This window comes from Diabrotica virgifera, chromosome 4 (assembly GCF_917563875.1).
Source record: "Diabrotica virgifera virgifera chromosome 4, PGI_DIABVI_V3a".
Classification (NCBI taxonomy): Eukaryota; Metazoa; Arthropoda; class Insecta; order Coleoptera; family Chrysomelidae; genus Diabrotica; species Diabrotica virgifera.
Genome location: NC_065446.1, coordinates 34,483,616 through 34,494,791, shown reverse-complemented (window position 1 = coordinate 34,494,791; position 11,176 = coordinate 34,483,616).

Sequence of the window (11,176 nt, the reverse complement as noted above, 5' to 3'; positions counted from 1 at the left end):
AATAACGCAGAAAACACAAAAAACTCTAATATATCTTAATTAACCTATGAAATGCCAATACTGTCAAAATTTTATAATTGTCATTAGTGCCAAAATTTGATAACAGTGGAGTAAACTTGCCTGCGGTTGGAACAATTACAACAAGCATTATGAGGAGGTAAATTTGAATTACTCCTCCTGGTTTAAAAACAAACCATAGGTTAATAGGACTGCGTGACTCATAATAAAGCTCATCATACGGCACTCGTAGTAGTGTTGGGGGTTTGGCTTTTTCGGTAGTGGCATGAATATTTATTCTAGCCAAATTTGTGGCATTTTTCCTGTATCATAACTGCGATTGAATTTGAATAAAAGGACAAATATTTCGATGTTTTCTTCACTCATCATTTTCAACGTTTCTGGACATCTTATTAGTATGGTACTTATCTTATTAGGACGTCTGGACCTGGACTCTTATTAGTTTTGAGTTGATTAATGGCATTTATAATTTCAATTTTCAGAATTTTTGGTCCTTCTTTGTTGTTGTCCAATCTTCTTGGTTCTTCACGTATGACGTTAAAAAGCGCTTTGATATACCTTCCCCATTCTTTCAGTTTATCTTCGGTCGACTCTAGTAATTTGCTATCCGTGTTCAGCGTGATGTGTAAAGTTGTTCTCATGTTACTCGATGTGAACTTTTTTACTTTTTATGTAAATTAAAAAATCGTGCATTGGGTGCAGTTCTTCTTCTTCTTCTTCTTCTTCTTCTTCTTCTTCTTCTTCTTAAGGTGCCGTGCATTTCTGCGTAGGCGTCCACCGTACATTGCTTGGTCAGGTGAGATGTTAGATAGTCAGGATAAAATACTTCAATTTTTAGCAACATTTCATAGCTGGGGATTCGTACCTGTTTCTTTTTGATGCTCTTCGTCTGTCCATTAATATGTAAAATATCTTCTGTTATCCGTTCCTGTTTGTTATTTGTGGGTGTTGCTAATCCTATCCAGACTAAACATTTTCCATATTTTATCATCATATTATGTTCCAATAACCATCATTGTAAGAATATTATAATATAGCACATACCTACTAAATAACTAACGTAAGATTGTAAGCCGCGTAGAAGCTTTATAATCAAATATTTACGGTCCCGGAACTTTGTAGGATGTTGACACTAATCTACTTCGTTTGCCCCTTCATTCATACTCATAAATTCAGTGAAAATCATACAAAAACCGATTCGGAATCGAAATGCCCTAACCACTAACTGATTTAATGGCACGAGACATGAAACCGGTAATGAACTTCAATTATACACGAAAAAATAATTTTTATCGTCCAATTACGTATGGTAATTGGCATATTGATTCAGATTTACGAGTTGCAAACATGAACCGGCTCATTTAAATATCAGGGTTTTGTTTACAAATCTTTACAACAAAAAATACTACGTCGGTAATTTATTGGCCTTAGAAGTGTGCGGTGGTCTGCATGTCGATTTTCTCGGTTGTTGCTTATCGCGCACACATTAGAATTCGTAGCGTATACAGACTGAACAATTGGTTCTTGTTTATGACCAAAGACGATTTACATTGTTTTAAATACACTTACTGTCGAAATATCAGCAATTTTGCTATTACAACACGAGCATTTAAAAAATTCAAAATTTCATCATAAAAATTCACTTTATTAATACTCTGGGCTAATTAGCAAAATACAAGGAAAAGTTATTTACCAGCAATTTTATTGCTGGAATCGAATCTTATTATTGTATGTATTAATAATATAGATATGCAAAGTCCGCAGATAGTGTGCTACTTTTTTTATAAACAAAATGGCGCCCGAAAATCGTGTTTTTTTCAATTTTTTCTCTATAACTCCAAAGATTTTAACTTTAGACCAAAAACACTCAAATAAAAATTCACCGCAATTAAATTCTGCATAGAGACGTGTTTTTTCCGATTTACTTCGTCGAAAACTTTCCCCGGAAAAAGCGGGTTTTTCCAACGAAATCTTTAATTTTCAACTAAGCTTTTAGATAAGTAGTTGTTAATCAATAATTAAATAACTTGGTAACGTAAAAGCCCTTTCCGTATATATTATAATTCCAGAAGTCTATGGAAATTGAATGAACAGTTTAGCAACAATTAAAATGTTAATTAAAAATTTACGGTTGCTATAATAACGACAATAATTATGATGAATAAGAATAACTCCGATTTTTTCATAAAAAGACACTATACCTATCTAATGTACTTTACAGAATTGAAATTGGACTATTTAAGCGGCCTCAGGAATATTTTAAAATTATAAACAATTTTTTGGTTTATAAACAAATACAATATCTCGGGACATATTAAACTAAATTAAATTGTGAAAACGGTATTCGAAAGACAGCGGCAGGATGCTTCTTTTAAAAGAAAAAACGTTTAATTACGACGAGTGGTTCCTGAGCTACAACCGGTCAAATGTGACCGGAATTTACGGCAAAGATATAAACAATAGGATCATAATTTTCAAACCATCACGTTTTTATTTTTGTCCTCTTTCTCCACACCAATTTTCATATCTTTAAAATCCTCATAACATATATTATTATAATAAAAACTATCGATAATACGTGTGAAAATTACCAAAAATAGCAAAATTCCAATCAAAAATTAGGTTGGAGAAAATGTAACCCTCAAAGTTCAAAATCGGTATACATTAACAAAATGCATTTTCTCGGCTTCCCATGGAGCAATTTCCTTCATTCTTTTTTTGTTCCCTAATAACTCGAGTAGAGCCATCGAACTAACGCATTATTAAATGTCAAACTTGCTTTTGTTTTGTTATAATAGATTAATTCATTTATAAAAACAGAAAATTACATATTTTTTCCAGTTGTAGACTTTTTTTTAGATAAACTTACTACAAGTGTACCTTTTAAAGTTAAAAACATAAATATTCTCATTTGAAAGCTGTATAATTATTTAAACAATTTTTATTTAAACAAATTAAAATATTGTGTTATAATAAATAAATTAGTTTATTATAACAAAACAAAAGCAAGTTTGACATTTAATAATGCATTAGTTCGATGGCTCTACTCGAGTTACTTGGGAACAAAAAAAGAATGAAGGAAATTGCTCCATGAGAAGCCGAGAAAATGCATTTTTTTAACGTATACCGATTTTGAACTTACATTTTCTCCAACCTAATTTTTGATTGGAATTTTGCTATTTTTGGCAATTTTCACACGTATTATCGATAGTTTTTATTATAATAATATATGTTATAAGGATTTTAAAGATATGAAAATTGGTGTGGAGAAAGAGGACAAAAATAAAAAGGTGATGGTTTGAAAATTATTATCCTATTGTTTATATCTTTGCCTTAAATTCCGGTCAACTTTGACTGGTTGTATCTCAGGAACCACTCGTCATAATTAAACGTTTTTTCTTTTAAAAGAAGCGTCCTGCCGCTGTCTTTCGAATACCGTTTTCACAATTTAATTTAGTTTAATATTTCCCGAGATACTCTATTTGTGTATAAACCAAAAAATTGTTTATAATTTTAAAATATTCCTGAGGCCGCTTGAATAGTCCAATTTCAATTCTGTAAAGTACATTAGATAGGTATAGTGTCTTTTTATGAAAAAATCATAGTTATTCTTATGCATCATAATTATGGTCGTCGTTATTATAGCGACCGTAAATTTTTAATTAACATTTCAATTGTTGCTAAACTGTTCGTTCAATTTCCATCGGCTTCTGGAATTATAATATATACGGAAAGGGCTTTTACGTTACTAAGTTATTTAATTATTGATTAACAACTACTTATCTAAAAGTTTAGTTGAAAATTAAAGATTTTGTTGGAAAAACCCGCTTTTTCCGGGGAAAGTTTTCGTCGAAGTAAATCGAAAAGAACACGTCTCTATGCAGAATTTAATTGCGGTGAATTTTTACTTGAGTGTTTTTGGTCTAAAGTTAAAATCTTTGGAGTTATAGAGCAAAAATTGAAAAAATCACGATTTTCGGACGCCATTTTGTTTATAAAAAAAGTAGCACACTATCCGCGTTCTTTGCATATCTATATTATTAATACATACAATTATAAGATTCGATTCCAACAATAAAATTGTTGGTAAATAACTTTTCCCAAAAATGGCCTATTCTCCGATAATCAGCCCAGACTATAAACCAATATCAAGCAAAACATATAATTAGTCACGGTCACAAGCTCGAACTTAACTCGGCTTGTCTTGTTTGACGAGCCGAGCTTCGAGCTCAAGCCGGTTTGTTTCTTACGAGCCGAGGTTCGAGCCGAATCAACTTTTATTTTGAGCCGAACCGAGCTGAATTCGAAACGAGCCGAGCTTGTTTTAACGATCTTGTCAATATTTTAGCTAATACTCTAATACTTTTTCTAGTTCATTTATTTTTGCTACTGCCGACACTTTTGTTTGAGAATAAGTAATTCAGACTACAAATAGGGAAGACAGAGAAAACGAGAGTGGAATCTGCATGTGATGAGAATGGACAGCGAGAGAATAGTCCGTATAGCCAGAGATTTCTCAAAGGTGGCGAGACTGGCAGTCAACATCACAGCTACGAATACAAGCTCAAAATCGGTTAAGAACAGGCCAACAGGCCTAATGTAGGAAAAAGAAGAGACTACAAATGTGTCTTTTCAATATACAGTGTGGTGTCCGAATGTTATATTTTACATTCATTATTACTGGTAGTACCCTTAGTAACCCATGCATTGGTTAAAGATAACAACAAAATGTATGGACAGTCGTCAACTTCTAGTCCACAACGACATCTCCGATATTCTTGCAAACCGTCTCCGATCTAGGTTACCTCCCCTAAAATCCGCTCAAGGGCTGCAGCAATCCATTTTTGACTTAAATGCCCGATGGAGAGAAGAATGGGAAAGTATGACAGATTCGCATTATCATAGTCTACTGGACATCATAGACAAACCTGGCCGAATCTGAACGTCCCCGTAAGATTTGGGCAGCCCTTAACCCTCGCAGTACCAACTTTTTAGTAGATACAGCGAGGACCAAGGAGGGTCAATAAATATCCACACATAAATTAATCAAAAACGTGCTTCTTTATTTAAACTAATTTAAAAATAACAATTTTATATTATTCCTAGGCGTTAATGGAACAGTTAAAAGATACGAATTTGTAATTTTAACCGGAGACTTCGGCTTCAGTGGAATTGACATCATCGTAGGATACAGAAACATTTTTGACTTCTTGCTGTGCTTACCGCATACTTACATACTTGCATTTTGAACAAACTATGGTTGTTTTTGCCCACTTATTGGCCTTTTTTCTTTTAGATTTTGCTAATTTGACACATGAAATGATATCGTCCCTTTCCATTTTGGGATGGTGTTGAAGGTATTCAAGGGGATTATTTATAGTCCACTGTTAAGTTTTTATAAAAGTATGAGAAAATTAATTAAATTATGGAAATTCTAATTATGCCATCTAATAGGGCAGTAGTACGTCGACAACTACTAATTATTTGAGATTTTTAGGAACAAAGGTATTTAGAAAATCGAATGTAATGCAATGTTGTGGATACTTTTTAACCCTCCTTGGTTATTCTAGGATTAATCGAATCACAACAAATGGTGGAAGATGCGCCGACTCCCTCTACAGATGAAATAAACTTCCCTCGCTTTCTTGTGATTGCGGCGCTGCAAGATAGACAATCATGCACATAGTACAATACTGCTCACGTAGCAAGCAAGCAATTTGATTCAACCCGACCTGTGGGAGATGTCCACCCTATCGAAAAAGTACATTCGGGTGTAACAATTCATTGGGGCGAGGTGTTTTGACCCGAGTTTAAAACATGGATCACCCCACCTCGCTCCAATGCCTCAGGCCATCCCTTCCCCCCCCCCCCATAGCACGCTGATGCGCGATGGGGGCACAACTATCGTAGCCAAATGCTCTTCACAATGGAATCCTGGGTAATAAGATTTCAACGTGGTACCCTAATCGAATGCAAAAACTAGGCCAGCATGAAGCGCTCTATGCCTTTATCTTCTTACTTATCCGCGGGAACTAAAATTGCTTGCTTGGGTCCCAAGTCATTGTACCAAGCCCCACTGAGCTCAGTCCAATGGCTTGGAACTCAAGAATTTTATGATTTTTTTGTTTTTTTGTGATTTTTTTGGTGGCCTACGCCTTTTTTATTTTTTTGTGTTTTTTTGTTTGGCTTACGCCTTTTCCTCTATTTTCTAACTGGTTTGCTTACCTGGTCGTGATGTTGGACCTACGCTTGGGTTGCGTGTTTTCTTCGCCACTTGGAGTTTAGAGCTACGAACTGACTACTATCACTTTTACTTTTCTATTCACTTTAATCCACTATTTGCTGTTTAGGACGTCTGTGCTTCCATCGGTGGAACGCGTCATACCCTAGCATCTCTCGCAGTATGTGACTTGGGTGGTGCTCTAGTTCCGCGAATTTGACCCTTGCCTTATCTGTCATCATTTCGGTGACTCTCACCTGTTGAAGTTCTCTAAACAGGAATCTTTCTGCTACGTATCTTGGGACTCTGGCTGCTTCTCTTAAGCTGCTGTTGTGGACCGCTTGAATATTCTTTTTGTGGGTGTTACATACTTGTCCCCATACGAGAGATGCGTATGTTAATACCGGTAATATTATGCTGTTTATTAATCTTAACCTTGTTTTTAGTCTTAGTTTACTTTTTCTGCCTGTGAGTCCTCTTAATGTTGCTCTCGCGATGTTGGCCTTCTGGAATGTGGCTTCTACGTGTTTTTGGAAGGTTAATCCTTTGTCCATGATGACTCCTAGGTATTTAGCTTCATTTTTCCACTCGATGGGGTTGTCCTGCACCGTCAGCTGTTCTGGCTGTTGTCTTCCTTTCTTATATAGTACCGCTTGCGTCTTTTCTGAGTTGATGGCTATCTTCCACTTTATACTCCATTTCTCGATGTCTTCTAACGCTGTTTGCAGGTTGGTCACTGCTATGTCTACGTTTCTGTGTTTGGCCGCTATCGCTGTATCGTCGGCGTAGAGGCTCATAAGGGTCCCTGGTGTTCTAGGTACATCAGCGGTGTATATTGTGTACAGCAGAGGTGACAGGACTGCTCCCTGTGGCACTCCTGCCTCCAGGCTTCAGAGCTCGGACAGGACTTGTCCTATCCGAACCCTGAAGCTCCGGCCATTTAGGTACGATGAGATCAGCCTCGTCATCGCTCCGCTGTACCCATAACCTCGCATTTTGTATAAGAGCCCCTTATGCCATACTCTGTCGAAAGCTTTGCTTACGTCCAGGAATGCTGCTCCAGTGTACTGCTTGTCGTTGAATCCAGCTGCTATGTACTCAGTTAGTCTGAGTACTTGTAGCTCGCTGGAGTGCTCTGCTCTTAAACCGAATTGAGCTTCTGGGATTATCTCTAATCTGTTTGTTTCCGCTTGCAAGGCTGCTCACGTAGAGCATACCATAGACTTTTATATTAACATAGACTGAGCGTACCTTCCGCACTTCCTGACGACAAGATCTCTTAAGTTTGGTGCTATCTCTTTCTAGCAGATTGTATCTAGAAACTAACTTCTTCATACTTCTCCCCACTTAAAAATGATGTGATTGACTCTGTCACAGTTTTACTATGTGTAAGCAGCACTGATCAAAAAAAATATGGCGTCGTCACTTCGCTCAACATGACACTCTGTCTATGTTAATATACACATAGGTACCTATGTCCAAAAGTTTGAAATATTGGAATATTTCTATTATTGATTTTTATATACATATAAACTTTTCTGAATAGTTAAACATCATTATGCTTCAATGCTCATCACTACTAAATAAATCTCAAAACCAGATAAACGATATGCAAAAAATGATTTTTAATCTCTTAGGTTGAAAAACTTACAATGTACAACTTATATTTAATCAAAAATAAATTGGTACAGATAAATAGTATATTGTACAACAAGAGAGAAAGACATATTTCTCACGAGCGCAGAAGTTTGTTGCCGCAAATCAAGCGAGAGAGAAATTTGTCATTTTCTCTCGTGTTGGACACTGTACTTTTTCTATGGATGCGTTTTTGTCAATAGTTCAAACTTCAAAATTAAATAATTTAGGTGCTTTTAGGTATATTATAAATATGCCTAAATTGAAATAAAATACATATATACACATAGGTATTTAATATTCTTAATATTTATATAGTTTAATTATTTTAAAATTATAATTCACAGTTGAACAGTCTTAAAAGGTAATTTTTGATAAGTTTTGACAAGTTTGAACCCATTTTGTTTGACAAAAATAATTGTGTTTGTATTGTGCATGTTACCATGGAAATGGCGATCATATGTATGTAAACCGGCGGTGAACCCGTGAGAAAAAATATTTCTCACTGCAATGGCCGACTTTTCTCACTGCCTGAGAAATTGTTCATTTTGAATGTATGTAAGTAGTGAGAGAAGTTGCACATTGTATAGCATCCATAGAAAAAATAAATTTTAATAAAACTAATAATCAGTACTTCCTCCATTGGCCTATATGCATATATGTAGGCGATTTGGCATACTGCCGATTAACTGGTCGAGCTGGGCTTGCGGAATTCTCAATTCTCTCCCATTCTTCACGAGCGGCATCTTTTAGTTCTCAAAGTGTAATAGGGGGATTGTTTCGCTTCTTAATGCATGTTTTGAGAATGTCCCAAGCATGTTCAATTACGTTCATGTCGGGGGAATTCGAGGGCAACTGTAATGTAGATATTCCTTCTTCTTCCAGAAAATTTTGTACTGCTGCTGTTCGATGGGGAGGTGCGTTGTCATGCATAAACACAAATCCATCACCTACTGCCACTCGGAATAGACGCACGACAGGATTTGAAACTTGCTCGATGTACACACCACCAGTGACTCTTCTCTCCAGAACCAGCAGTAGCGTCCGTGTACCAGTCATAATACCACCCAAAACCATAATACTGCCACCTTCAAATGGGACACGTGGTTGGGCTGTTTCAATTTGGGCTGGTCGTCCTGCGGCCCTTTAAACCAGTGTTCTTCGCGAATCAGAAACCAAGCCAATTTTTGATTCATCAGAGAACATCACGTTATTCCTGTTAGGACCATGATGCACCATTTCTCTAGCCCATTGCAACCTTACTATTTTGTGTCGGTAGGTTAGTTTAGGAACATGTAAGGGTCTTCTACGATACAAATTTACCGAATTTAGTCAGCGTGTTATTGTTTGCCGTGAAATATTCAGTACTTGAAGCCTAGCAATTTCTCTGGATATACCACTTGTAGACTCCAGACGATTTCTTCGGGCTATCAGCGTTATCATCCTATCTTGTGCTGCTGTTGTACATCGACTTCTACCACTTCTGGGGCGATCCTTCACGTCATTTGTATTTTCAATTTTTTTTTTAATTTTCGATACAGCACTCTGAGTAACATCAACAATATTTACGATATCACATTGACTAAAGCCCTGTTGTAACAAAGCAATTACTCTAGATCTGTCAAATTGAGATATCACGATGTTTCTAGGCATTTTTAAACGGCTTAATTCAAATTTAAACAAAGACTGAAATAATGTGTAAATACGTTAATCAGTTGAATGTGACCAAAATGGTACAAAAACCATTCAAATTTTTTATCAATTTTATTTAAAAACGCTCTAGAATGAATGAATATCAACAACAGTTTTAATACCACCATAAGCGTAGAATATATTTGTACGTATTCCAAACTTTTGGACATGTATGTATTAAGTCTATGGAGCATACATACGTACAGACTTTGTAATGGCACCCGAAGAGTACATAATATATAAAAAACTGGAGATCTGTTTGTAATGTATTGTATAATGCATAAATCTAAATTTAACCTGTGATATAATAAATTCAAAATTTCAACATCAATTATTCACTTTATTAAGCCATTTTTAGCAAAACACTATAATGTGCCAAAATACTGGAGAAATAATTATTTTAAGTGATTTGTTTTTGCCAAATTTTTATGAAGGCTAAAAGGTTCTATTAAAAGTTTCTGTTGCTGCAGTTCCTCCTTTCGCCTTAGGCGCCCATGCTGACACTTGTCGTGGCTCATGAAACTTTACTCGCAACGCCCTCTAACTTGTCTGCGCTTGACATAATTGAATGATTGTAAGTGGTGCTTACAAAAACCAAAATTCTCTCCCCTTGTCAAGCTCGTTATCTTTTGGCTCGTACGGAATTAGAACGATCTTATCTAAATAACGTTATGTAATTTTTCTTCAAGTTAGACTGATGGTCACATTATATTTGATGTTGTTTTCAAAGTAATACTTTCTGTTTCTTTGGGAAAATAAAAGGATACATTTTCTCTTTCGAGTTTTTTGGATAGGATACATTTTTAACTTCCTGGTACATTACCTTCTCGTTTGTTAATAAGGTTATATTTTACGGCTTGGAACTAAATATACAGGGTGTCCAGAAACTCTACCCACAAACGAAGACAGGAGATTCTTCAGATAATTTTAAGACAATTTAGCTCAATTCGCCTAGTCCGAAAATGAAAGCTAGAGCTCTTTGAAGATGGCTTCTTGTAATTAGTTTTTCTTAAATACCTCCAGAACGCTTCAATTTAGAAAAACGTACATTTATCTTTCATAGATAAATCGCTTCCCTCTATTGCCAATTTCTAGTACCGATCATAGGCGTCCGTTTTGGGTAGGGCAACGGTTATTTTATCACATAACTTTTTTGTCTTTAACTTTTAAGCATTTTTGACACTGGATTATGAAATTGTGAGGTATTCTAGTACTAAAAGGTACTCTTCGTTTAAGTCCGTAGGACCAACGGTTTTCTAGAAAAATCGAATTGAAAATTTTTCGTTTTTTGAATTTGAATAAAAATTGAAAAAAATTTCAAAAAAACGGTGTATTTTATCAACTTAAAGCAAGAGTAACTTTTAGTATTAGAATACCTCATAACTTAATAATCTAGAGTAAAAAATACTTAAAAATGAAAGACAAAAATGTTATGCGATAAAATAACCGTTGACCTACCGAAAACGGACGCATATGACCCGTACTAGAAATTCTCAGTTAATGAAATCGATTCATCTCTGAAATATAACTAAACGTACCAGTTTTCAGATTTCTAAATAGTTTTTTTTTTAATTTTTTTTTGGAAATTCAAAAAAAGAATAATTTTCAAAT